At 50.7% G+C, this 26,493-nt stretch overlaps 1 protein-coding gene across 2 annotated transcripts in view; it reads left to right on the plus strand.

The window, feature by feature from the left end:
- LINGO1 (leucine rich repeat and Ig domain containing 1) overlaps positions 1-26,493 on the plus strand; it is a 148,539-nt gene that overhangs the window by 75,286 nt on the left and 46,760 nt on the right. For both annotated transcript variants that reach the window (XM_026856291.1, XM_026856292.1), the window contains 2 exons: positions 4,431-4,601; positions 10,384-10,469. The gene's annotated coding sequence lies outside the window, so the exon portion shown is untranslated. The remainder of the gene's footprint in view (positions 1-4,430; positions 4,602-10,383; positions 10,470-26,493) is intronic.

The following is a 26,493-nucleotide window of genomic DNA, read 5'->3' on the forward strand; positions in this document are numbered from 1 at the left end:
TCTATGCCAGCTCCCACCAAGAGCCACCTCCTTCTCTGCATAGCTGAGCACAGCATGGTACATCCCTGCACCTGCAAGGAAAAGGTCCTGGTGCCACTCATCAGCAAATGAGCTGGGCACTGCCACAGGACTGAGGAAGAGGCGAAGCACAGGGCATGGCTGGCTCATCCGTGCAGGCATGCTGGGTTTTGGCCAGTGCTAGACTTGGCTGTTCCTGCCGGGGAAGGAGGAGGAGGAAGGAGCAGTGCTGGGTGGAAATCCCTGGTGAGCTGGGCTTGGCATGGGTGTGGGAGGAGGAAGGGAGCTGTGCTGGCTGCTCTCAGGAGGAGCCACCATGTGTGAACCCTCTTTGGCATCTGCAGCCAGCTTGGCTATCAAGGGCAGTGAAAAAGGCTGAGCAGGCACCAGGGCCTGTTTTGCCACCAGGAACTGCTTGATGCTCCAGACAGCTGCCTTGCCAGCCTGTGCTGTGCAAAGCCTGGGCAAGGCGTGATCTGGGGGAGCTTCATTTCTGGGGAGCAGATCCCTTGGGTTTGCTCCAGCTCAGTGCTGTCCTGGTGTTGGTGGTGCAGTTTGTCACACTAGGGCTCTGCTAATTGGACTAGATGTCAGCATTCTGTGGGCTTTGTGTCCCCTCCAAACAGTGCAGGTCTTGGAGACTCTGTCTGGCACTGAGCAGAGTGGGTTGTTACTGGTCCCCATTTGCCCCAGGTACCTAGAGATGTCCTGGCATTGCCCTGCAGGGCAGTATGTGAAAGGAAGGACATGTTTTACAATCTTGGTCCGTCATGGCTGAGATTTCATGGAGCCTTTCACCCAGAGGTGAAGTCACTCACCGTGGCCACCTTTAGCAGCTGCTTCTCTGCATTGTGGGTTGTAAATGTCCACTTAATTTAGTGCCTGCAGTGCACTAAAGCAGCAACCTTAGTACAGCCTCTGCATAATAACTGAAGAGGCTCTAGATCCTTTGCTCTGACACAAGGCTGCTCTCCTTGACTGCTGTTGATGTCTCCCTTACCTCTGGGTGCCTCTGCCCCATCCCTGCTGTGTGGCACATCCAGGTCTGCTCCTGAAGATGGCAGGAGGGGCTGGTGACTCTGCCACCTCCGTGCTTGGGATGAGGGCAGGATCTGGCTGGGAATGGCAGCAAGATCCTGCCCCTGGGGTCAGAGATGCAGCAGGGCTCCCTGCATGGCTCTGGGGCCCTGCCCCACCCGAGCAGGCACCAGGCCAGTCACTGAAGCACCCTACTGCTCCTCACTTGTACCAGACTGCCCTCTGCCCTATCACCAAGCCTCCCTCCAACTTGCTTTTGAAAGATAACTCTCTGTTAAATAGAGATATTTAGTCTAATTTAGCCATGCAGGCCAGTCCAGGCAGTAACGCTCTCACTTCCCAAATGTTTCATTTCTTTTGGCTAAACTTACTAGTGAAAGGTGTTTTTTCTCCCTCACAGAAGAGAATAACAACTCTGACCTTGAGGAGAGAAATGATGAGGGTTCAGAGTTTTGTTTCCTTTTTTTGTTGCTATTTTTCTTGCAAAATATTCAAGTTGAGAGGGATTTTTTTTTGCTTAAACAATTTATGCCCAGTGGATAGATTTATTCCGTTCAGCTGCCAGCCACAAGAAAGCCCCATTATTCCCTGTGGCATGGCTTTTTTTCCTCAATAGTCATAAATACTCTTTACTAAATCTGAGTTTCTACTCCTTGCAAACATGAGGGACCAGGTACTCCTGCCTCAGTTCTGGTGTTGGATGTTCCTCCTTCTAGCCACCTCAACTTCTTTGCTGGCCTGGCCCTAGGTAATTACCTGAGTGGTGCTCAGGACCTGCTCCTAAATCTCCCTGTCTCCCCATATCTGATCCTGTTCTGCTCCCTCATTATTTGTGTGTCTTGGGGATAAAGGCTTTGTAAAAATTGCTCTTTTTTTAATGTCCTGGCACCAAGAGGTGCTTTGTAGGCAGCACTTCCAAATCCCACCTGGCTGCTACTTCCCATGCTTCTGCTCTCAGCCAACACCCTGCTGTCCTGGCTTTTAGCAGGAACTGGGAAAAAAAATGGTTTTCCAGGCTGGCTGAGTGGTTCAGCATCATTCCTTCAAGGGAGAAGTGGAAAATGTGAAGGTTTGGTTTGGTTCTGAATGATTGATTTGAATGAATGTGGCAGAAATGCAAAGTGAGTGTTTGGGCTTGACAGCAGAGTTTGGATTGGGGGTAGAAAAAAAAAAGAGGAGATTCTTAAAATGAAAAGTGGGCTCAGAGAGGGAGGAAAAAGGGAGATATTTTCTTTTAAACACATCAAAACTGGCCATTTTTAATGCTGACTGATCACTTAATACTCTTTTCTGAAACATCGTTCCACGTGACTAAGCACATTTGCCAGGGCTGGGATTGCCGCAGCCGTGTGGCTTGCTGGTGAGTTTAGATGTGGTAGCTCCAGAGCTGGCGTGGCACTCCCTGCCTGCCAGCCCCTTGCACCACTGGGGCCTGCCTCAGTTTCCCTTCCCTTGCCTGCAAACCTCATCTGTGATGTTTGGGGAGCTCCAGCTGCCTCATCTTGTCCTTACCAGGATGGGCTAATGCAGGGGACCAATGTGCTCCTGCAGCTCCCTTGCTCAGGAGATTTAATTGCAGTCTGGACTGAGATCTCCAAAGTCATTGCAGTAATGAACCTGAGATGCAGCATCCCTTCCCTGATGGACAGCTCACTGGCTCTGTCTATCTAGTGCTTTTGATTTTTTTAGAGCTCAGACTTTCAGCCTCCTCACCTCTCTGCTAACACAATGTTTTAGGAACAGATGGGCTTAATTTCCGATTGCCACCCCCTGAACTTGGGAGGAGGTTTGAGTTTGGAGCAAGTCTGCCTCTTATTCCATGTGACTCCATCCAGCAGACTCCTGCCTGCGGGCAGCCAGGTCTGCCTTGCCCCTGCAGACACATAGCTTCCTACTGAGGACCCAGCAAATACCCCTCTTCATGCCGAGGAGGGCTCTCTGAAGTAAGATTTCTCCTCTTAGCAGATAAATCTGTCTCTGCTACCTTAGCAGTAGCAACGGCTGAGCATCATCTTATGGGTTGATACTGTTGAGATGCTTAGTCTAAGCTTCATCTAATCCTCTTTCATCTAGCAATCAGGCTAGTGATCTCTCAAAAACAGGTTTTCTGACACCAGCCTTGGCATTTTGTGGTGCGTGCTCATGCTGGAAGGGTAATGCTCCTGCAGTATCTCAGTGCCACTGAGCCAGAGGCAGAAGGGAAAAGAAAATGGACCTAAGTTTCTAACCTGAACTCTGTACCTGACTTGTGGATTTGGGGTTTAGGCATCAGCTCTTTTTTTCATAGGATTTTGTGGGATGTGATTTCCTTACCTGGCTTCTTGTGGAACATAAACCAAATTTTTATAACCATGACTTTGGGTTGGATTAAAGTTTTGGGGTGTTTTCTTTTGAGAACACCCTCCTGAACCTGGCCTCTTTAGCTTCTTTCTGCTGCACACTGCCTGTGCACCTTGGGAATCCTGCAGCTCTTTGGGGAGCAATAGAAAATTTAAAGCAAATTTAAAATATTTCCATTCCCTTCCTGTGTGAGGCTCTGAATTCAAGGCAGAATTTGGGGCTGCCAGACTTTGCTTGTCTGTGAACTTTGCAATCAAAACCTGATTCCTGATTCCTGAAAGTGTGAGCCTTGTGGTTCAACGGGCCTGTTGCCCTCAAGCATTGCAGTGTCACCTAGACACCCATCTGGGGACAGGCCTTGGGGTGCAGGGAGAGAGCTGGCTGTGGTCCTGGCACAAGGCAGTGGCAGGGACTAGCACCGAGGACCATCCTCCTGTGGCCTCAGGACATGGGAGTTTGCTGTCAGATTTGATCAGTCATGAGCTGGTTCCCAGCTGGTGGTTAGACCTCACCCTGGGATCTGATTTTGCCCAGCTCTGGGATAAACATCATCCCTCCTTGGGCAAGAGAGGTCAGGTGGGCCAAGCCTTCCTCTGACTGTCTACCGGTGCTGCCATGGTGTGAGCCAGATGCAATGATTGTTGGCCATGGGCAGGAGGGAGTGAACAACCCCTTTTGGAGGTGTTCTCCAGTGGGGCAGGTCCCTCAGCTTAGTGTGATACTTCGGGAGGCCTCCTTATCTCTTGTGTGACCAACTGGGATGGAAAGCCCTGTGTTAGCAAGCAGATGGGCAAGTTCACCTTGAGAGCAGGGCAAAAGGAGATGAAAACCATTGCATGGGGGAGAAAGTGGAGTCAGGGAACAGACCTGACACCAGCCAGCCAGTGCTCCAGAGCTGCTCGCTGCCACCACCTTGCCCTAATCTCTTAACACTGCTTGGCCTCAGACCCCAACACCTCCCTCCTTTTCTGCCCAAGTGGGATGTTTCTCCCTTCAGCACCTTCTCAAGCTCTCCCCATCCTCCTGTCTTGCAGGGCTGCACGTCCAGGGCTGAGCGAGGTGCCCGGCTGCTCTGTGTTGGGTCCCATGAGACAGGCAGGACCACCCTGTCCTTCCCGCCTGGGGCCGCAGCACCCCCCTCTTCCTCCGCTGCACAGGAAGCCCTTTCAGCACTTGAAACGAAACTGCAGAGGTCTGCTGCCACGGTAAGTCCCTGGGCTCTTGCTTTCCTTTCCTGTGCCACTTCTCTGGAGGAGGACGTGCTGCACGGTTTGCTTTCCTGTTTGCTCCACGTGCATCTCCCCGCTGCAGCAGGATGCACAGCGTGGGGTGCATACACAGGCCTGCAAAAAAAAGGCTTTGAGTGAACAGTTTATGCACCGAATAATTCAGGTTTCAGTCAACAGAAACAGCTCACGAATTCAGGTTGTATTTAGCAAGTGGTTTTGGCTGGGAAAAAAAAAAAAGTGAAACACTGAAAAGTTTCATTTTGACATTTTCAAAATGAAACCTTTCAGCCATCTGTTCCGAGATGACATTTCATTTTGAATTTTTTCTAGTTTTTTTTTTTTTTTAGTGGTGGGGGGGAAGCCACCTGCAAACGAAATTAAAGCTTCACTTCAGACCAAACAAAATGTTTCATTCAGCCCCAGATTATTATTGGGGTTTTAAAATTTGGCAAAGAAAAAAAAATCCTGCAGTCAACCTGAATTACTTTCTCTTCTCAATTTGGCCACCAAAACAAAAACCAAGCAAAAAACACCCACACCCCACCCCCTGGTTTTCCCAGCCCTGTTCCTCGGAATATGTTGCTGTTGGGGTTGAAAGCTGAAGGAATGGGTGTTACGCCAGGGTTGCTGGGCTGGTGGGCAGCGCAAGGGACTTAGGGCAGCTCTGGCAGGCAGGAGGAGCGAGCCTTGCCCTTAGTGCAGAGAGCTGGAGGTGGTGGCTGCAAAACCTGCGGGGTTACTTGCTTTGTGTGTGCGAGGGAGTCGGAGCTGCGAGGCACGTACTATGCATCATTGGGGTTTTTTTGAGTGAGAGCTTGGGAAGAGCCTGTGGTGGCAGAACATGTTGTACCAGTGACTTAAGGGATGGCAGGAGAGGCTCTGTGGGAGCTAATTTTAGCTATGGCAGAAAGCTTGTGCCTGAGAGGAGAGAATGCTGTGCTGAACCCACCTGGGAGCCAGCATCCTCCCAGGGATGCAGTGGAGCCCTGAGGCTGTGGTGGTGGCCACTGGCACTGGTGCCCAGACCTGTGCTGGCAGCTGCTGGGTGCCACAAATGCAGGGCAGGTCTCACCCAGCCCTGTTCGCTCCCTGCAGATCAGCATCTCTGCCTGCTATTTCAATACTTTCCCTGCCTGGTGTTTGAGAAAGTCCAGTGCTGGGGGGAGGGGGAGAATAAATGTGACACTGAAGGGAACTTTGGGTCTGCCTGGAAGATTTTTGCAGTTGGGCTCGTCCTGCACAGGAGAAACCCCTCTGGGCAAGGAGCCTGCTGGTCTGGGGAGGTAGGAGAGCCGGAAAGGACTGAGGAAGTAGTGGGGAAGGAAGGGAGAATGGTGTGGCTGGTTTGTGTGGCCCAAACATGGAGGGATGGGTTCAAATATGTGGCCGTGATTTGGGGTCAGAAGATGTAGCAAAATCAGAGGAATGAGGGAGAACCCCATCTCCCAGCAGCACCACAACTTGCAGAAGATCAGCAGTTGGGCATCGTGAGGGCCACAAGCTGCCAATGCAAGACTGAGGGGACAGGGCCTCATGGAGAACAAGACCCTACCCATGGGGCTGAAGAAGCAGCCTGCATGGGCCTCTCTTGGCTCCTTAGTGACAAGAAGGGCAGATAGTCTGATCATACTTGCCAAATCCCATCACTGTGAGCACATGGGTGGGCCCTTCAACCATGCACTCGGCTGAAAGCTGAAGCTACCTAATTAGAGGAGGCTGCACTTTCCATTTACTAGACTCTCTCCACCCTAGTTTATCCCAGATGTGACCCTATCGACAGTCACATAGCAGAACTGCTGGATGTGGAGGCATGTGCTGGAAGGGAGACTGCTGTGCTTGACGGGGGCTGCCAGACTCCTCCCTGGTGTGGGGCTGTACCTGCCCTGCAATGGCTTATGCCCTTCATCAGGAAGAAAGAATGGAAGGTTGAATCGTAGTGGGAGAGTCGGAGACCCAAAATTGTGCCATAAACAAAATCTGTGCAGCAGCGGGGGGGGGCTGCAGGAATGCATCCTCTGCCGGTTTCCTAGGAGGAGTGTGCTGCTGGCATGTCCCTGGCTCCCAGCAGCCTGGGTGTGCAGGACTCCTGCTCCAGCAGAAAGGCTTAAAATATAAAGAGTGCTTGTCAGGTGTCTTGGTATGCGGTGGGACAGCAGGTGTTTGATATCCATTTTCATGTGCTCCCCATGTTTTGTCAACACTAGCTTCCTGCTGAAGTGTTACAGGGTTTCTGCCTTTGTTGCAGAGCCAAAAATTGGCTCTTCAGAGCTATGTGATATCAGAAGGGATCAAGGGTTGCTGCAGATCTGAAATCAGTGTCTTCCCTTTTTTGGAGGGGAGCCAGTTGTCCTCAAGGCTCTGTCTGCTGTTTTGCAGGTGGCTGTGGACCCAGGGTGTGCAAGTGGTGGTGCTGGGGAGGGGGGACCTTGTCCCCATGGTCTCCATTCCCAAGGGGTCCTTGCAGTGTGCCTGTGCCAGAGCACAGCTCAGCTGCTGGGGCATGGCGCAGGGCCCTGCCTCTGGGACGTGCGGTGGATGTTTGGAGGCAGAGCTTGGGGAGCTCTCTCTTCCTAACGTATGATGTGGGCCTGGAAGATGGTGTTGCCCCTGGGCAGGAGGTGTTTATCCTATAAGGAATCCCTCCAGTCTGGTTTGGGAGGGGTGGAAGGGTCTTTCCCCAGGCACTTACTGGAAGCCCCTGAAACATGCTGAATCATTTACCTCTTTTTTTTTGCATTTAGTATTCCCATCTTCCAGTCTCTTTCTCTTTTTATCTCTCCCTCTCTCCCCCTCCCCCCTTCATCTTTATCAGTAGCTAATGAAACAGGCAGGGAGAAACCCAATTCGTACAGTAATTAAATTTACTTAGTGGGTATTCAGCTGGAGTAATGAGAAGTTTAATTCAATGATTAGTTTTTTCTTTCATTAATTAAAAATGGAACAACGGTGCAGTTACAGTGGGCTGCATTGATCCTCCTTGTGGAAAGCTGCTGATGGAGGAGGAAGGAAGGCTTCTCATTTTTTCTATCCTCCCTGGATGCTCTCCCCCCACACAGATGCCTTTATTGTCCCCTCTCTCTCAGTTGACCTCCCTGCTCAGGTGTCCCTGACCCCCTCTGGGTAAGGGATGCTTGGGGCAATGACGGAGGAGAGTGGTGGAACAGCCCCCCACACAGGTCCTCTCCCCGATCTGTCCCTACAAGCAACCTTTAAGCTTAAAAAGGGATTTGAAATATTTGCTGTGGGTGGAAGATTGAAAAGCAAGTCCGAGCCCACAAGAAGTTTGGGGTGGGAGAGTTGTTTTCCTTCCTAGCTAAACAGATTTTGATCCATTTAAATATGTTAAATTCATAAACATGTTTTTAGTCTTTTAAAATAAGTGAAGTGTGAAAGCAAAATTAAATAAAAAAACCAAATAAGTTGTTTCCCATTTTTCAATGGTTTCTGCAGGCTCTTGAGCAATGTTAGGCCCCTAGATGTCCTTTGAGACATGGTTGGGCAGGTTGTGTTGCCCTAAAGCAGAGGTATTGGTTTGCTCCTAGTTTTTACATGGAAGGTTTATATTAGCAGCTTTTGGGATCATTGTAAAATCTGTTAGGTATATGAGTTCATAAGGAGGTGTAGATGGGAATAAAAACCCCCACAACAAACAATGAACCATTAACTGGTATTATAGATCCAGTCTGTGTGCATCAGGAGGCTGGCTGAGGTGCTAGGCAGGAGAGAAAGTGCTGAATCCCCCCTTGCCTGCACTCTCTCTGCCCAACCTATCTTTTAAGTCATCTGTTTCTCTGCTGCTGGTGTGGAGGCTGTGTGATGGTGAGAATTAGCCAAGGGCTGGGGGCAGTGAGCACCCGGCTTTGAAGGCAGTAAGTGCCAAGGGCACTCAACACCTCTGGAAATGAAATGGTTTTGTTTTCCTTGGGTGTCCTTGGGTTATCTCAGATGATAACTGCTTTGGAAAAGCTAGCAGGCAGGTGATAGGCTCCTGGCCAGCCCTGTGCTGTGTCCCTGTGCAGAGAAGGGCAGGCAGAGTCCTGCAGTGGGACAGGAGCCCCTCCAGGAGTGTTTCTGTCTCTTGAGGCTCCTCTGTGCTCCCCTGCTTGTGGAGATACTCAGGACACAGACATAATGGTTCTATTTCAAGAAAGGAGGAATACATTCCCCTGTTTGACTTTGTCCCCCAAAACAGTGAAAGCTGTGATGGAAGATGGTTTCTGGCAGGAGAAAAGGTGAATGTGGAACACTCCTGTTACCACTGTGACAGGACAGTCACAGCCATGGTACCTGTGCTGTCCCCTCTCCAGCATGTACCCTGGCCATGGCAGCAGCAGGGAGGTGAGCCTGGGGCTGGGCGCTCTGGTGCTGGCAGCTTGACCGCGCTGTGCCGCCTCCCGTGTGTGGGGCAACTGTGGGATGGGGCAGACAGAGAGGTCAGCTGTCCCAGAGTGGTTTAGGGAGCATCCCCTCCCTGTCAGGATGGCAGCACAGGGTGAGGCTGCGGGGAGGTTTAATCTAGAGAAGAGGAGGCTGAGGGGAGACCTCATCGCCCTCTACAACTCCCTGAAACGAGGGTGGAGAGAGGGGGGATGAGTCTCTTGAACCAAGGAACAAGTGATAGGAGAAGAGGGAATGGCCTCAAGGTGTTCCAGGGAAGGTTTAGACTGGCTCTGAGGAAGGATTTCTTTGCAGAAGGGTTGTTGGGCGTTGGAATGGGCTGCCCAGGGCAGGGGGGGAGTCCCCATCCCTGGAGGGGTTGAAGAGTCGGGCTGAGCCAGTGCTGAGGGATCTGGTGGAGTTGGGAATGGTCAGTAAAAGGTTCATGGTTGGACTGGAGGAGCTTCAAGGGTTTTCCAACTGAGATGATTCTGTGAGGGCAGGGTGGGACAGGGCCACTGTCCCTGTGCACTCCTTGGCTGGACTGGAGCTCCTGGCATCTGGCAGGGCCTAGCCTGTTGTCCCCAGAGAGGTGTGATGGTGCTTTGCTCTAGACAATGCTTTGGGCTGACCCTGGTTCTAATACAGCATTTCCAAATTCCAGTACGTCTGTAGGAGGACCCCCAAATACCACAGGTCCATGGGATACAGTGTCCCTCAGCCAGGATGTCATGCCCCATCGCTGGGCCCCTGAGCTGTGAGACCCTTTTGCAATTCTGGGCTTTTGTGGTGTGTTGCAATTCAGGTCGTGTGAAGCATTTTATTGATCTGCACAACCTGGAGCCACCAAGGATTGGGGTACAGGGATGCAGCCAGGAGCAAGACCTGCCTGGGGAGGCTTTACTGAGGTTGGCATGAGCCCATGCTGGCCACTGAGTGCTATCTGGTCTTGTAGACAGCACCAGCACTGTTTTACAACAGTGTTTTTCAGAGGGCTGCTTTTGCATGCATGTGTTTCTTCAGAGATCGCTGCAAATGATTCCCAAGTGCTCTGGCCCAAATCTGTCCCGGTAGCTGTCAGCAGATCAATGCTCTACTAAGTACAGGCCTGCTCTATTTCCATGGGAAAATGGCTTCTATTAAGCAGTTCATTTTGGGCCTTTCAGCAGCAGGTCCACTAAATTTTGGTAGTTGTGTTTTTCTGTCTGTTGCAGCCTGATTTATAGCTTTTTAAATATCAACTCAGATGAAGATTAAGCTCAGCTGAGCTCTGATTTGGGGGGGAGAGGGGAAAAGCCATACACAGCCTTTTAATTTCTCTCCTGCTTGCTTCTCAAATGCCAGGTTTAAAGCTCTAATTGCGATATTGTTTCACCCACAGTGCATGAGTAGAAAGCAGAGGAGAGGCCAAAGCCCAGTGCACCCCTGGCATCCGATCCCCCAGCATCCTGCCTTCATCTGACCTGGGTAGGTGGCACACGAGCTCGGGCACTGTTCTGTTGCTGAGCATATGACACTCACATGCCTCTGTCCTGCTGAGTGCAGGACTGGACTGGTTTCTGCTGCCATATGTGTGGTAGAAATGCCTCCCCCCAGCCCCCTGTAGTCCAGGGCTGCTACCCAGCCCTCCTAGGGTACAAGGCAATGCAGCTTTCAACTGGGATCTGGGGCAGGCACTGACTGTGTGTCTGGAACAGGTAAGAAATGTTCAATCCATCATGCCTGCACAAGGGAGGGTTTTGCCAGGGTGGGATGAGGGGAAGGCATCCAAAATTTAATATTTGACTGGTGGCACTTGGGAAAGGAGGGCTTTGTCGTGGGGCTGTCGGGCTCTGCTTAGGCAGGTGGATTTGCTCCACCTCATATTACATCGGTGAGGGGCAAACGCTGCCTGCATGGAGTGAACCAGTGTGGACAGCCGATTGCTGCAGCCTGGGGGAGGCTGGGCAGAAATAGTTTCATCTTCCAGGAGAGGGCAGGCAAGAGGGTCCTCAAAAGGCAGTGTTTTCTGAGATGTCTCTATTACCGTTGCATGGCGCCCGCGCACTCTCCACCAACTCAGCCTCCTTCCAGCACTCTCGCCGGGACAGTTAAAAGACGGGAGCTGGTTTCAGCTTGTACTGTACGTACAAATCCTCAGCTGAAATCTGTGAACTGTCAGTTTGATGCAGGCAACGTGTGAGACGGCAAACATCAGAGCTGACTGGGCTGAGGCAATTTCCCAGGATGTCAGTCCTCAAGAGAGAAAAAAGGGATCTCTCTGTGAAGAGCAGAATTCAGTTTCCTAATGAAAAAAAAAAAAAATTAGGATGATTCAAGCATCCTTTTTATGCCAGAGCTGAGAGGGGAATTGTTTGAATTGATGTTGTCCAAAGTGGTATGAGACAGCAGGGTGTGCTGTGATCTCTGCTCCACAGGAGTGGTGCCACTGGGAGGGACACCTCTGCTCCGGGCAGAGTGCAGGAGCTTACCTGGAACTGCCCAGGAGGCAGTGTCCCATGCCTGGTTCAGAGGAGAGGGGATCAAAACAGTTGAGGCAGAACTGGCTTTCACACTGACACATGCACTCAGATATATAATTTCCCCTTTACATCATGTTCTTTGCTCAAAGCAAAGAGCAGGCTGCATAGGCTCAACCTGATGCATGCAAAAAAGGGACCTGTCCTCACCTTGCCTCACGTTCCTGTGTGAGAGGCTGGTGGAGAGGTATTTCCAGCTTTGCAGAGGTATTTCTAGCTGCTTGTTGCTGTTTCCCATTTTTATGGAGAAACAGGAATGGACCCAGGCACCTGTCCTTCCCTGCTCCTTGCAAGTTGGGCCCTGGGAAAAGCTGTGTGCTTGGTCAAAGGAGTTCCCACTGTGTCAGGGCTGACAGAGCAAGTGGAGGGACCATGGAAATAGCAGTTTTCTGTCAAAACACCTTCTCAGCAGCAAGCCCTGAAATGCATTTATTCTTAGCGATCTTCTATCAAAACAAAATTCTGCCGGGAAATGATCGTGCTGGTTAAAGTCCTCCCTGAAAAAAGCGAGCACTGAGAGCCATCTGGTTTTGGTTTAGATTTGGGTATTTTCTTCCAGAGTGCCATTTGCAAAAGTTGAAGATTTTTCCTAAGAACAGTATTTAGAAAATGAGGTGGGTTTGTTTTTCCTTATGCTTTTTCCTCTAAGAAAAGGAAAAAAGGTTATTTTCTGGGAAATTGGGATAATGGAGGGGGGTGGTAGTCTTTCTCAGCCTGGTCTCTCCACTAACCTAGAGGAGGACCAGGGCAGCCCGGCGCTATGTAGCGTGATGATGGGCACAGCCACATCTTGGGCCCTGAACACCCCAGGGTCAGTGCACAGCCCCTTGCCCAGCCCAAAAGCTGGGAGGGGGGCATCTCAGCCCAAGCCTCCAGCAGACATGTAAGCCCTCTCCCCAAGGAGACAGTGAACCTTGGGGCTGGATGATGTGGTCAGAGGTTTTATTTAGTTCTGAGGCAGGGCTGAACCTGAGTGGATTTTTAATGCATGAATTTTTAGTGTTTAAACTGAGAAAATCTTTGAACCTATGTGGTTTCTGAGGGATGTTTCTCTTCCTTTTTGAATGCAGTGCCATAAATGCTCCCAAAAAATCCTTCCTCTTCTCTCTGGTGTTGCTAGCTCTGGTGATTCAGTCACAAACTTGCAATAGGTCAGGCTTTACCCTAAGCCCCTGTGTCACAGGAGTGTTTTGGGTTTTCACTTTTCAAAAGCAAGTTTTCAGCATCAAGGTTATGTCAAAGGCCTATAAATGAACAGGTGTGCTGCAGGCTCCCCATCTCAGGCTGCAGTGGGCCAGAAACCCCTTGTGAGTGTGACCAGGAACAGGGAGGAGGATGTGGATGACCTGGGGGTGCAGGAAGGATGAGAAACAGGAAGGGGCTGGGTAGTGGCACCTGGCATGGCAGGAGCTGGGCTGTTGAGAGGAAGAAAGGGATGGCAGCTCATTTACCAGAAGGTGCTGCAGTGTGCATGTCTGCACTTGTTTGAGAAGGAGCAATACAAGTTGTCAGGTGGAAAACATTGCCTCCCCTGATAACTTCATTTTGCTGAACAATCTTCTAGCTCACAGTAAGGAAAAATCAATGCAACAGATCCCAGCTGCTCTTGCAGCAGGAGACCCTGCCTGGGAACCCCTGCCACCCCATGCTCTCCCCAGAGGGGACCAGCTGGTGCCCCCAGAAGGGAGCTCTCATGTAGGAGTAGCAACTGTGTTGGGGGCTGTCCTAAAGAAAGTTGCATGGGATGGTTGAGACACTGGGGATACTTGTCTTCAGCTGGCCCAAAAGCTGCGGTTAAACAGGGTGGCTCAAATGAGCTGAGAGAGAGAGCAAGGCTGGAGGGAAGGAATGCAACAGAGGGAGAGGTGTCTGTAGCCTGTTTTGATAGGTGCTGTTTCGGGAGGTCTGCTCCTTCACCCCAGTAGTGCCAAGAAAAGCCCTGAATTACTTTTTTACACCTTATCTGGTTCCCACCTGGCTCTGCAGATTAAACCAGATTTCTTTCTAAGTGTCTTGCTCTGAGGGCCAGCAAAACTATTAATGTAAAGAGATTTTTGTTGTTTATTTTTTTTTTTTTTTGGTAGCACATTTGCAAAAATAAATACTAATTGTGCAAAATGCTAATAAGCTAGGCAGGGAGCCAGGCTGCGCAGCCCAAGGATGGTACCATGCATGCAGCTGCTGGGCCTTGGTGCAAACCTGGATGCCACCACCGCAGTCCAGCAGCTCTGGAGAGCTTTGCAGTTGTGGGATTTCATGCGGGGTGCCTGATGCTTAGGGCTTTGCACTGCCTGTAAGCCTTGGCATGGACCACAGGGGACTATTTGTTTCAGGAGTCTGGGCACTGCGTTAGCAAGACTGAGAGGCACTTGAGGTTTTCTAGCAGTAGAAAAGCTCTTCCCTGTCTCAGAGTGGGAGATAGCATCATGCACACACAGCTTGGGATGTCACATTAATGTTAAACGCAGGGAAGAAGCAGGAACGAGCGAGAGCAGGAGCTGGGTGTGTGTGGCAGTTTGTTTCTTTGGGTTTATGCGCTGATACTTTCTGCTTAATTGCACCCTGACATGCACAAAGCAGGGGGAGAGGCTTTAAAAAAGCTTTAAAAAAAATTACCTTCCATGAAATATTCAGGACTGGCTGGTTTCTTTTTAAAAACTGGCATAATTACTCCTGCAAGGCTTCTAGTTCTCCTGGTTTCATTGCATTTGGAGAGAGGCAGCTGGAGTGTTTGTCCTCGTTAGAGGGGAGAGAGGCTGGGCTGGTTTGTATGCGTTAGAGGGAGGCGATGACTGTATTGATACTTAGAGATGGGTGAGTTGGGGATCAGCGTGTTGATTTGTTCCCATGAATGTTTGCTGGTGATGGACTGAGGACTTGGAAGGGAATGGAGGCAATTTAGCAACATACTAGGGTGTACAAGGAACAAGAAAAACCATCCCTTGTGCTCTAGGGCTGTGCTCCCTCCTTGCTGTGTCCTGCCTCTCGCCGGCGGTGGGGACCGCATCCGCCTGCCTGCGGAGAGGGGCTGCTCCAGGAAGCGCTCTCCTCACGCTGTTAGCTGTGATCCAAAATTAGCATCCCATTCACTCGCTCTTAGCTGTGTTAGCTCTGTGAGGCTAATAGGGCTTATAAAAGAGGTCTCTTGTCACTGAAATCAGCAGCTCTGACTCAGAATACACAGAGGGAGCAGACTTGCTGAATAAGGCAATGTAGCTGTTGTAAGTGCTCACCTGGCCGCAGCAGTGCTGTGGGACTTGCCCAAGGTCAGCCTGAGAATCAGTGTCAGAGCCTGGGAGGGGTCTTCAGTTCCTGTCTTGGTGGCTAAACTGCTGGGTGAGGAGGGTGGTGTAAGCATCAAAACCAGCCAAGCTGTGGAGCATTTCCAGTGCTGTGCCATGTTCCACAATTAATCACTTCCACCCACGTTACACCTTCCCCCTCCCCTAAATCCTCCCTTGCCTGGTACTGGAGTGGGGAACGGAGGCAGCTCCAGTTTTATGAATCAATCAAAGACAATGCCTGCTTTTGAGAGCTGCTGATTTAGAGCGCCCTTTGCAAGCATGTGTGCAGTATGATTTCTTATCAGAGCATGGCTCTGGATGAGCCTGCCAAGAGGAGCTGTTCCAGCTCCTGGGCCACATCCTGGGGAGACGGGCTGAGTGGTCTTTTCATCTACAAATAAAACAAACAGGAACAAAGAAGGCAATAATATTGACTTTCATCATTGATATTCCTATTTATCTCAGTAATAATTAGTATTTCTATTGCTGGAAGGGTATAGCTCATAATCTCACTGTTTCAGGGGAGCCTATTAATGTCATCACCAAGAACAGCGAGGCATAAAGTGCTGGGCAAGTGTCAAGGAGGGTGAAGTGGGGTGGAGTGCTGGGAATGGAGCCGACCTGGACATGGAGGAAAGAAGCAAGAGGCTGCAGAGGAGCACATGGATGCTGTAGGGAGTGGTGGAGCTGCAGAGCTGTGGAGAGTGATCTTGGGCATGGGTAGGACCTGGGTCAGCACAGACCTGACACTCTTGCTGTGCCTGGGAGAGCCGTATGGACTTGCTGTTGGGAGCTGGGTTTCTCAGGGTCCCCTGTCACCCAGCCTTTCACTGTCTCCTCCAGCACAACCAGAGCAAATCCCACTTGTCTGTTCAGGAGGGAAGGGCAGGACTGGTGCTTCATTGTGGTGGCTCGGGGGTGGAGGATGCACTGTGAGATACAGTCACAACACCTTCCCTCAGTGTGACGTTCCTCCAGGCTGTAGCAGCAGATCCCCCTTGTCACCAGCACACCAGGCAACAGGGGAAACCGGGGCAAGTTCTTTCGTCTGTCCCCACCTGCCCCCAGGGTGCCTGTGCCATTCATGCACAAACTTCCCAAAGCATCCACAGTGCCTATTATTTGCTGGCACTTCATTAGTCAGTCTCTGTCCTCTTTTAAAACCCCCTCACAGTGCTGTCTGCAGGTGCCTTGTTCTGTCAGAGCTGTGTACCTGGCCTGATCCTTCTCTGGGATCCCAGAGGATGTGGGACACTGAGGTTTCAGCACTGCTGCTGTTGCTCTCCTATGTTGCTGTGAAAGCTGTGGCACCCAACTGCTCCATGCATCATTCTGAATCAGTCTGGAGGTCCGTTTCCTGCATCTGTTTTTTCAGTTGTGCTATGAAGTGCATGTCCTGACCCCACCTGTGAGGGATGGTTTCTGGTATGCAGTGTCCTGAGCATTATCAATTCTTCAGGAACCGCTGTCACAGCAGCCGCAGGGACCAGCAAGCAGCAAATGCAAATACAGGGTGGTGTTTTTATTAGGATTTAAATGAGTTTAAGGCTGTTCAGAATTACAATGTGATTTGAGCCAGGAGGGGCTTATAAAACTGGTACTAGTTCATATATTATACAGTAAACGTGCCAAACCCTATGACTCCTGCAGAACACCTTCCTTCCCAAGATGGGGAAAGGAGCAGGACAGCTGCCAGAGCTCAGCCCTGTTGTCCCATCAAGTAGGTCCTCATGGGGGAAAGGGCTGTCTGAGGTGGAAGGAGGGCTAAAAAGCTCATCCATGGAGGTTGCTGGGCAGGGGAGCCAGTTCCTGTAAACAAACCTCTACTGTTCAGGCTGGCAGATGGTCTCTGGCTGGAAGGTAGAGGTGCAGGAGAAGCTTGTGCACATGTTTTCGGGCAGGGTGCACTTCACCCGTGCATCCTTCCCTCTTTGTAGAGCTCCCCTGGGGGAAGGTGGCAGTGGGTGTTAGTGATGCTCTGGCCATGCTGGAGGAGACTATGTGCCTGGGAAGCAGCATGACTGCACCTTGTCCTCCCTGTGCAGTAAGTGCTGGTGCAGGATGTGGAGACACTTCCTTGGGCCAGACTCTGCTCCAGGTTTCTGGTAGCAGGGAGCTTTCTCCAGTTGGTCCAGGATGTGCTAGTCCTAGTTTGCACCTCTCTGGAGACCTCATAGCACCCAGATCCCCTGCCTTTTGCACAGACATCACTTACAAAGGCTTTAATGGCCATTATTGTAACCTATGGCTGTGCGGGGCATTGTGCAGAGATGGAAGAGAGATGGGTGATGTGACAGAGCTGTACCTGTGTGTACAGGTGCCCTGGCTCTAACACCTCGTAGCCACTGTGGTGGGGGTGACAGATTCCTCTGTCTGCTCCCTCAGCCAGGATAGGAATAAAAAGGAAGTTGGAGCTATTGGCTTGGGATGTTCGTGCCTCGCCTCATTTCAGTGCTACGCTTTTGATCTCTGAAGGATACGGCTGAATATTTGAATGAGAAATACGTGGTTGTATTGAAATCCTAGACAAAATGCCTTTTGTGCCTCCCTGCATGTTTATTTGCGTAAGAGTGTTTTGCTGGAGAAACACGGGAAGGAGCTCGAGGGAGAGGAGCGAAGGCGGGGGTGAGAGCATTGGGGAACTCGCAGTACAATTTCAGGACACTTAAGAGCTTCTTATTGTCAGTGGCAAGACAGTGACATCGGAGGCAGCTCAGGCAATTGTCTGAGACAAATTGCTTCATTTGATGGGTTTGTCGGTATCTCACTGGTTAAGTTTCTGGGTTATACATATATATATATATATATATATATATATATACACAAAGCACAGGAGAAATCCAGAAATACATACATATATATATATATATATGGATATATACATGTCTCTGTATCCATAGTAATCTCCCATAAATGACCTTGCAGGCATGAAATAATGTCATCGGTCTGCATGGTGCTTCTGAGCAGCTGGATGGTTGCTCTGTAGGTCTGGGGAGCAAGGGAGCCAGGCCACATCTCGGGGTTTCCACTGTGAAGCCACTGAGGTGCTTGCTATCTTGCCAGGGAGTGGGGCTGGCAGTGTTTGCTGCAAGAGGGAGCATCTCCCCTCCTCCCCCAAAAGAAAAGTTTCACTTGATTCAGGAGGTGCTGAGGGAAGAGCCTTTACTGACAGGTAACATGCTGCTAAACAAAGCTGCTTTCCCCAGAGAGGGAAAATTGTCGCTGATGCCTGCGGGAGAGGTGAGGGTGGAGATGTGACAGATAGCAGCCCTGCTGTTTTGTCTTACTTGGGGCAATGGCAACCCAGGGATGCAAAGGCACCCTGATGAAACTAGGCCCAGTGGTGGCATCTGGGAGGTGTTAGGGAGGCAATTGCTCAGCTCTCCCCTCCCCGTGCATCCAAACCAGCACAGAGCTCCTGCTTTGGACAGCCCTGTTTGTGCCATTCCCCGTGGTGAGGATGCAGGAGGAGGGCAGCCGGGGCCGTGTTGGCTGGGAGATGTGTGCTGCACCCAGCAGCCCAGATCAAAGGGACTTCAGCCAGCGACATCATCCAGAAAGCCTTTAATGCCTTGCCCTGGAGCAGGGAGATTTACTCAAGGGACTCGTTTCCTTTCCTGAACATAAAAAAACTGTGTCAACTTGACATTCAGGAAATTTTATTTAATACCTTTTTATTCATTTAACAGATTAGCTAATTGCAATGCTTTTCTGTTATTTTTATATATTTTTTTGATTCATTCTGATGTTGTCCTTATATACTCTTTGTTCTTTAAAGCCATTTCATCATGGGTATTTATTGCCTTTGCTGGTTCTCTGGAAGGATGGGGAAGGAGGAGCGGTACTCTGGCTGCACCTGTGTGCTAAGCTTTCAGTAGCTCTGGTGGTACCAGCTGGTCTCAGCAGATCAAGATAAGGTATTGAAGAATCATAGGATCATTTTGGTTGGAAAAGACCTTTATGATCATCAAGTCCAACTGTTAACCTAGCGCTGCCAAGTCCACCACTAACCATGTCCCTAAGCACGACATCTACAAGTCTTTCAAATACCCCCAGGGACGGTGACTCCACCACTTCTCTGGGTAGCCTGTTCCAGTATTTGACAACCCTTTTGCTGAAATTTTTCCTAATATCCAATCTAAACCTCCCCAGTGCAACTTGAGGCCATTTTCTCTTGTCCTATTGCTTGTTACTTGGGAGAAGATATGGATACCCACCTCGCTACAACCTACTTTCAGGTAGAGAGCAATAAGGTGTCCCCTGCGCCTCCTTTTCTCCAGGCTAAACACCCCCACTTCCCTCAACTGCTCCTCATAAGACTTGTGTCCAGACCCTTCACCAGCTTCGGTGCCCTTTTGGACATGCTTCAGCACCTCAACGTCTGTCTTGTAGTGAGGGGCCTAAAACTGAACACAGTATTCAAGGTGTGGCCTTACCAGCACCGAGTAAGGGCGTCAGTCACTCCCCTCATCCCGCTGGCCACACTACTGCAGAAGCTGCTGCTTGTTCTTCTTCTGGTGGTTGCTGTTGAGAAAAGTGCACCTTGAGCAGCACTGGAAGAGTTTGCAGACAAGCCTTTGTTTTGCTGAATTGTTTGATTGGGGCAGAAAAATACTAAAACCTCCAAAATGTCCCAGGGTTTCATTGTGCTGTTTTCTCTATGAAGTGATTGTCATTTTACTTTAGAAAGAAAACTTTGGTTGGAAAGTTCTTTGACATTTATTTTAAAGAACTGCATAAATCTGTAGAAATGTCCAGTTGTAAAGTGAAATGTTACTGCACTTCTCTACATTTTAGATTCACAGCATTTAACAGAACAGAAAATGTTTTCTCCTGTTAAGTTGATTCTTACTGAATTGTCAAAAATACGGAAAAAATAATTGTATTAATAATTATTACACTAATGGTAATGTGCTTTCACAGCCTTGGCTTTTACCACAGCTAATTGCACTCTTTCGTTCCTCCTGCTCTGCATCTCAGCTGTCTCCTCTTCACTCAGACCTTTCCCCAGGCATGGTGAATCCCTATGTAGCAGCCCCCCATACGTGACCTCCTTGGGTCCAAACTCACAGCAGCTCTGGCCTCATTATGTACCCAGTCTTGCTGGTGTTGCCCCTGCCTAGGATTATCTAGACAATTGAGCTCGAGTTTAAGCTCCACCTGCCTCCGGCCTTGCCCCTTCATGCTGGCGTGCCCTATGGCATCCAAACCCCACAGCTCTGGGTGCTGGCCTGCCTGGAATCAAGTCCAAACAATGCCATCAGGCTTCTTGTTGTGCCCTGCTTGGGAACATGATGCTCTGCCTGTCTCACCATGGGGTGCTACCCCCTCTGCCCAAACCAATGTTTTTAAGGCCATGAGCGGTATGCAGCCTCCCTTCCTCCAGCCTGGTGCAATCCCCGCTCGCTCCCCACGCTGCACACCCAAGTACCAGCAAGGAGCAGAGCTGGGGAAAGATGTCAAGAGCTGTTACAGCATGTGCAGGAGCTTATATAAAAGGATCCATTTTCATTCTCCTACTTGTCTGCTTCAGTCAAAATACAATGCCACAGCTAACAACGTTTTGTGTCATAGCAGACCACAGCGAGCTAATGCATGGGCTGCTGTGGTAGGTGCTACATCTCTCTGTACCGCAGCTGTCCTGAGCCCCTACCGCAGCCCCTGGGGCTGCCTTCACCCCCGGCCCCTGGGAGCCCACAGCTCGCCCTGCTGTGAATCATGTCTCCCACTGAATTGTAGCTCCTTGTGGGCTCTGCAGCTCCCAGGTTGCAAACCACAGCCCTGCTCGGCCCTTCTCCCAGCTGGAGGAGCGGCTCTTCTCCCAGCTGGAGGAGCGGCTCTCTGGTGCTTCTGCCTTCTCAGTGCGAGATGAAGCAGACCCCTGTGTGCCCAGCTGAGTCCACTGCAGGAGCAGGCAGGTAGCTCTGGCCCCATGGGGGGACCCTGGAACAGCACTTGGTCATGTTGCTGATCTTTTTCTGTTCAGTAGACACATGTGTGTACACATGGACACACGTACCAGAGTGCCCTGTAGGTGTCTGGCACCTGGTGTCTTCAGCTTCATTATTTAGAGGCTGTAAAGAGCTGATCTGCCTGTCCTTCCATGGGCATGTTGCAGGGCCACTGAGAGTGGCTGGAAATGGCAGGGACCTGGAGATGGTACCTGAGACAAAGTGGGAGCAGTGGAGGTTTGTGTGCTCAACCCAGGGACCAGACTGCCTTAGCCAGGGTGACAGCCATGGAGCCAGGCCTGTGCTGCAAGCCCTTAGAGATGTGATATAGGGAGAGGAGTGTGTAGGGACCTGTGTTTCCTTTCCTCTTCTCCAGCGTACCTTCACCTATTCCTTGGCAGGGCTGATCTTGCCTGGATACTCCCCTCTGTTGAGCTGGACCCTCCATTTTAGGGACATTTGGCTTTTCTCTGCCACTGTGTTGGGTAGGAGATGCGCTCTGTGTGGCACGTAGGAGGCAGTGCATGTGTCAAGCCTGGTCTGTGCACAACTGCTTGGACCCAGGTCCACAGATAGGTTCACAGATGCTTTGGGTGAGCCTTTGCTATTGTATTTTTCCCCCCACTTCTCCCTTAAAAGTCAGTGTTGCATCTCCTTTGGAAATCTGGGCTGAAGCTGCGTCGCTGAGAGCTGCAGCAGTGTGACTCTGGAGGTAAGTGGCCGCCCTGACTTACAGCAGTCTGGAGGGTGCATTTGTCAGGGAGGTGGATGTGGACGGCTCTGCCCTCCAGCAGCACTGCTCCATGATCATGCACCATCAGGGACCATCCTCTGGATAAGGCACTGTGTCTTTGTTCAATATCTGCAAATTGCTCATTACCAAGGACTCCGCTCCATGAGCAGGACCTGGGTACTGGAGCAGACAATATGAATCGTGAAACCTCAATGCACCGAGCAATTTTCATCAGAGGTTTTCACACCTTTCCTTTATCCTCTCTTTGCTTTCTCTCATTTCTCCTCGGTTAGAAAGACATGGAAACAGGTCTCCAGAGCTTTGATCGTGAGCTCGCCGCCACCCCTCGCCTCTCATTGGCGCGGGCAGAGCAGCTGATGGGGCTGTGGGGATGTGGCACAGCAGCAGTGGAGCTGCAAAAACTTCCCAGCGCTGGCTGGAGAGAGGCAGAGGGCACCAGCCATCTCCCATCTCGTCCCCCCCAAAATGTCACTTGCTTTTAAATGCACTGGTAGTTTAAAATAAGAATAACCTGCTCCAGGGCTTCTTAAACCGTGGAATTAAATATGGTTCTGGTCTCTAGGCAGAGTCTGACTCTTCAATTCTAAATCTGCTCAGCCAAGCGAAATATTACAGGGGGGAAAAGAAATCAATATTTCTCAGGCCCAGCATGGAGAGGAAGCTGTCTGTGTGTGGCTGCAGGTGTGCAAGTGCAGAGGTGCACACACAGGCATGTGAGGCTGGGGTGGGAGTGTGTGTGGCAGGTGTGAGCACAGCAGGGAGGAGCACTGCTGAGGGACAGGGGATGGGGAGAGGACATGGTGTTTGCAGTGCCAAGAGCGCCGTAGGTGGTGCTCTGGGAGAGGTGTGGGGGTGAGTCCATTGCACTGGGGGGGTGTCTGGGCACACAGCTGGGTTTCTCTGCAGGTGGTTCCCAGCACAATTTTTTCAGATAAGGAAACACAGCTTTCATGACGTGTAATTGAGTGGTCAGGGAGAGGCTGTGAGCTTGTGCCAGTGCAGGTGTGCTGTGGCTGTCCTGGTTTCTGGTACCAAGTAAGTGGAGCTGAGCTGCACAGGAGGTGAGAGTAATCAGGGCTAATCAGGGTTTCTAGCTGAGCGAAGGACTTTGCCCTGTGACGTGCAGGCCCCATCATTTGGAGGATGACAGCGTTTCAGATAATGGATGGGATGCCCCTGCTCTTGCAGTTGGTTGGTTGTGTAGTGGAGGCATTTCTGTGTTGTGATGGGACCCCCACCACAAGGACTGCTCTGGATGCACCGTGTGCTGTGTTGTGTGGCCTGTGCCAGTGTGCCCCAGTGCTAGGTGCCCTGGGCATGGCTGTTCTTGCCCAGGGCTGCCTCTCGCCCAGAGAATGTGGACAGGGTGGGGAATGGCTCCAGGTATCTGTTTAGGGAGTGTTGCTGAAAGTTTCTGTCCCTCCCTGCAAAAAAAAGATCTCAAGCTATAGCTAGAAGCTATAGTTCAGGGGAAGATGAAACTGATTTTTCCAGGTCTAAGTTCTCGAGGTCATTTTTGCCTGTTCAACCCCTCTCCCCAGCATCACTGTCTTGCAGAGTCCTGATGTTCTCCCTCTCTGCTGCCGTGTGTGCACGGTGGTGGGAGGAGGGAGCTTTGTGGCCGCGCTGGGATCAGGAGCAGAGGAGGATCTCCATCTGCAGCAGAGAGGGGAAGGACAAATGTTATTGACCTGCTCTGGCATCTGACCAAAACCACAGACACTCACCCCTCCCAGAAAGCCTCTCTGATAGCTTAATTTCTTAATTGCTGTCTGTGATCAGGATGTCAGCTCTGGCTCTCATCCAAGACATGTCACTTCCAGCAGCCCCAGGGCTCTCTACCTACCACCTTGCTTGGTCACTACTTTCAGCTCACCCACTTGACTGGCTGGAGTATCTCCCATCTCCATGCAGGCCACCTCTGCTGCCCTGAGGGCATCATGGCAAATACTGAGGGAGCTCAAAATGTTCAGGGCCCCGGCTCTAGTGCTGTTTTGTGCCTTGGCCAGAGAGCCAAGGGTTGGAGCTGAACTGTGTGTTTTGAGGTGCCAGCTGGAGTCCAGCACAGTGTCTGGAGGAGATGGGATCCTCAGATGCCTGGTGCTGGGCTCAGGATGGAGAACTGGAGAGCAGGCATGGTGGGGTGCCTGGAGGTGAGGGCCCGGGAAGGGACCCAAAGGAGAGCTGCCTGCTGTGGGGTCTGGCACTGGGCTGGTGGGAATTCCTGGCATCTCCAGCCATCCAGGTAAGGCAGTACTGTGAACACATGCAGCAAGAGCTTACAAGCTGCAGCACAGCGAGGCTCTATATCTCAATAAGCAGCACTCCAAGGCAGACCTGAAAATAAATATTTGAAGAGGAAATAGTACTCTGTCTTCTATTGTCTCTCCTCCTTACCTCTCTCTCCCCCTTCTCCTGTCTTTTACGTCTGACTGAACACGAGAGTTCATTGTTAAAGGGGGTTTGTTTTCTTGTATTTTTTTCCTTTCACCGTTCTCCCAATGAGGAAAGTACAGGAGCTGCGCTATTAACAATTCAGACCTGTACAGCAGCAAGGGCTGTCTTCGTGCCGAGCTTGTCCATGCCCAGGTTGTTGGGTACTTGTTTTTCTTCTCTGTAGCTTAGTTTGCTTGCTATGATAAAACAAAACTAGATGGCTGTTTCTTCCACAAGGAACAGAGATATGACAGAACCAAGCTGTCTGAAGAGAAGTCTGTAAGTGCAGTTTAGTCCAAGCCTACAATAATTTTCCTCATTCTTACCAGCTTTGGCTTTGTGCAGGTCAGTGGTGCCATGAATGATGCTGCTGACCCTGTTGGCCTTGATGGGAAAGGTTAAAACTGGGCCAGGAGGAGGTATGTGGCCTTGTGCCTTCCTGGAAAAAGAGGAGTAAGGGACTGTTAAGCTGCAGATGGATGTGCAGGTTGAGGCTTGTGGCACTGCATGTACTACAAGTCAGGCAGAAGGTAGGTTACTGAGGCAGTGGATTTTCACACAGGAGTGGGAAAATCAGCCTCTTGCCTGCCACCAGCTGCCAGCTGTGTAACAAAAGCAAGGAGAGCCCCATACAGAAATGGTGCACATCCCATGCAAGCTGGCATGGGGCTGTCAGCAAGGCCCTTCATGGACAAGAGCTGGTGAAAGTAAGGATGTTGTGTGCAGAAGTTGATCCTGGAGTGGAGAAGCAAGTGCAGAGTCAGCCCACAGGCTGTATGATCCCCCCTCTGCATTTGAGGATCTGTGGGCTGGGAAAGGAGCATTGGCATCATCTAGAGCCCTCCTCTGAGCGTGAAGGGAAGTGTTAGGAGAAATCAAATGTAAAAAAGTATAGGTGAAGAGTGGTAGTGAGAAGGGAATGGGGAAGGGAAGGGAAAGACTCCAAAGAGGAAATGGGACTGAAAAATTCGGAGGTGTTTAAGGATATCCGAGACATCACAGGCAGGGAAGATAGTCCAGGGAAGATGTAACTTTGAGAGAAGTCTTCTCAGCCTGACTGCAAATGTTTTCTAAGCTTCTCTGCTATATTTAGCAGCCTCCATGCCCTTTGGAGAGTTCTCCACGCAGATGGTGGAGAAGCGGCTTGCCAAATGGTGGATGCTGTGCTGTGTCGGAAGGGGGTGCCCGGTGTTCAGGGAGAGAAGTTTAATGTCGGCTTCGCCCCTTCAGCACTGAAGCCAAACAGTTCGCTTTGCTGCCCCATGGACAGGGCTGCCAGATGGCTAAATATTTGCTTGTAAATTAGCAACAAGAAACATGCAATGTAAAGTCCTAAACTGAAGAAACACAGGGCCTGGATTGGACTCTTCCTCCTGCAGAGGATGGTCTCTGCAGGGCAGGGTAGGGTAGATCCATTACGGGAGCAGTACAAGGAGATCTCAAAGCAAATGAACACGGGCACTGTGCTTGCCATCTCTCCCCTGTTCATTGGCACAGTCATGGGCCATTACTCAAGTGTGCACAGCCTCTGGCTGTGTTTGCTTTAAACCAATATGCGGAGAAACACAGCTTTTCTCTCTAGGAAAAAAAAATGCTGCTTGTTCTGTATCTGTGCAGTATCTCACTGAATGGGATATGACTGGAATGAAATTTCCAGGCACTAATGTAATATAAGTACTCATAATCCATGCGTGAGCATGTGTAGGGATAGGCAACGTAACGATCCCATGCTGCATGGCCCTGAGCAGTATCCCATACGGTCCTGCTCTTCTTGAGCATGAGCCTACCTGTGAAACGGCTTCGGGGCTTGCTTGGGATGTCTCTGCATCACGCCTGATGCAAGGCTCTGGGGCAGAAGTTAGGGAAGGAAAGCCTCAGACATGCTGAAAGATTGGGGAGGGGGGAACAGGGAACACAGGGCTATTCACAGAGAATCTCACCAAGGTCATGCTAATGCTGCCTCCTGTGAGTCCTTCCAAATCATGGGGCTGCCCCTCTCCCTGCTCTGCACACCTCCACTCCAGAAGCATAGGGTTATTTTAAAAACAAGTAAATATTGAAAGATTTGCATCCTTTTATTTGCTGTGTGAAGTCAGAGCCTAGTGTTTTCATGTTCTCCAGTGCTTCTGTGCAGATGGGAGGGTTGGACCCTCTCCTCTCCCCTTGGTTTCTAATGAAAGCCAAGCTTCCCACGTCTTAACTTGACTCCAGGGGCTGGGGCTTTGAGAAGCTCTACCTCTGTAATACTGGCAATAAAATCATAAGAGCAGGCTACGCTGCTGTAAAGCTTTTATTGCTGTGTGAAGAGGAACAGCGAATCCTCCCTCCCTTCTCCCTGTCCCTGTGGCTCCCCATCTCTCGCTCTGCTCCCCCTCCAGGGCTCTGAGCCTTTCTGCTAGGCAGCACAGACTGTATCCCATTTTCCTCTGCTTCTGCTCCCCTTGATCCCTTCCCTGTCCTGCTTCCCTGGGGCTTCGGCTCCTCCCTTGTCCGTCCTCGCCATGCCCTGCCAGCAGGTCTGCTCCTGCCCCCCCCCCCCCCCCCCCC

Source organism: Athene cunicularia (assembly GCF_003259725.1).
Source record: "Athene cunicularia isolate RWA chromosome 10 unlocalized genomic scaffold, athCun1 chr10_part1, whole genome shotgun sequence".
NCBI lineage: Eukaryota > Metazoa > Chordata > Aves > Strigiformes > Strigidae > Athene > Athene cunicularia.